Consider the following 2,144-nt stretch of genomic DNA (forward strand, 5'->3'; position numbering starts at 1 on the left):
ATTTTTCGATCATTTTGGGGTTCACCACCCCCGGGGGCAACAAACCCCAAAAACCGGTGTTTTCCAAACATAAAACACCCCCGAACCATCCTAGAACCTCCCGAACACAAACCAAATATGCAGATATACATAAAAATACACTACAAAGGTACTCGTGGCTTTGGAATTCCCATTGGAGGTCTCGTTGACCAAGTCAACCCCCGATGCCTCAAAATTAACTTTTCAACCCAAGTCCTAAAATGCACCCGAATGCATAGGGAACCAAACCAAATATTTACATAAGTTCTAAATGATCATCCGGACTTCTCGAAATCGACAGATTTTAGAAAAATGTCCGTTTACCCAAAAGTCAACTTTGAGTCAACCATTTTTCGCTTTAAGCCCAATTTTCCCAAAAAGTCACCCGAATCAAATCTAAACACCTCAAAAAGCGTGTCAATGGTCTCTTTGGGTCAAAAGTTAGCTAACCATGCTCGGGAAAGGGTCAAAAGTGTCGGAGATGCAATAACGACCAAACGGGTCGTTACAAAATAGCATCTGGCTCCTCCTCAAAAGTCAAGTTTTGATCAAGCAACACTGAATCACATGGGAACCATCAGAATGGTACTTCTTGAGCATAAAAATATGAAACATGGGGTAAATACCTGACAACCCAGGAGGCAAAGCCAACTCATAGGCTACTTCACTAATACGCTGAACGATATTGAATGGACCAATGTACTTGGGGCTCAACTTTCCCTTCTTCCCAAACCTCATCACACCCTTCATGGTGAAACCTTCAGCAATATCCGCTCACCAACCATGAACTCTAAGTCACGAACCTTCCGATCCGCATAACTCTTTTCCCTGCTCTGAGCTGTGAGAAGTCTCTCCTGAATCAACTTGATATTGTCCAAAGAATCCCGAAACCAATATGTACCCCAAGGCCTACCTCAAATGCATCAAACCAACCAAACTAAAGAAAGACACCTCCTACCATACAATGCCTCGAATTGTGCCATCTTAACGCTCGAGTGATAACTGTTGTTATAAGCAAACTTAGATAAGGGAAAGAACTGATCCTAATGACCACCAAAATCAATCACACAGGCCCGCAACATATGCTTAAGGACCTGAACAGTACGCTCAGACTGACCATCAGTCTGAGGGTGAAATGTTGTACTATGCTCTACACATGTACCCAACTCCTTCTGCATCGATCGCCAGAAATGGGATGTAAACTAAGTGACTCAATCCAAAATGATAGAAATGGGTACACCATGGCGACAAATTATCTCTCTGATGTAGATCCTAGCCAACTTCTCTAAATTATAAGTAGTCTGAATCGATATGAAATGAGCCGACTTAGTCAAACGGTCCACAATTACCCAAATAGCATCAAATTTCCCTAAAGTCTGTGGTAATCCTACCATAAAATCCATAGAATATCATCTCCTATTTCCACTCAGATATAAGCATCCTCTGAGTCATTACACGGGCTTTTGGTACTCATACTTCACTTGTTGACAATTCAAACACTTAGCCACAAATCCTGCGATATCCCTTTTATACTACTCCACAAATATTGTTGATTCAAATCTCGATACACAGGACACATATGCGACCCTTGATCCTCAACCCCCCTCCCCCCCCAAATCATCAAGAATTGCCTCTTTTGCCTTTTCTTTCAACACCTTATCTCAAATTTTGCACAACTTCCCGTCATCAAACTGTCGGGCTCTAATCTTCTCCAATAAGGAAGACCTTGCCTCCACACAAGAAAGAACCTTGCCAAGTTCCGAAATAACAAGCCTAACCATAATATTAGCCAACGCCTGAACTCCTATAGCCAAAGGTTGCTCCCCAACCTGTCATTATGCTAGGCTACACATACTCACCGTCTTGTGGCTCAAGGTATCTGCCACTACATTGTCCTTGATCGGATGATAAAATAATGAGACATATCATAGTCCTTGAACATCTCTAGCCACCTTTGCTGCCTCAAATTAAGATCCCACAAATCGAAAATATGCTGACGACTCTTATTATCAGTAAACACTTCATAATGCACACCATACAAGTAGTGCCTCCAAATTTTCAATGTAATTACTATCGCCGCCAACTCCAAATCATGAGCGGGGTAGTTCTTCTCGTGCACCTTTAAC

The sequence above is a fragment of the Lycium ferocissimum genome, chromosome 1 (genome assembly GCF_029784015.1).
Source record: "Lycium ferocissimum isolate CSIRO_LF1 chromosome 1, AGI_CSIRO_Lferr_CH_V1, whole genome shotgun sequence".
NCBI lineage: Eukaryota > Viridiplantae > Streptophyta > Magnoliopsida > Solanales > Solanaceae > Lycium > Lycium ferocissimum.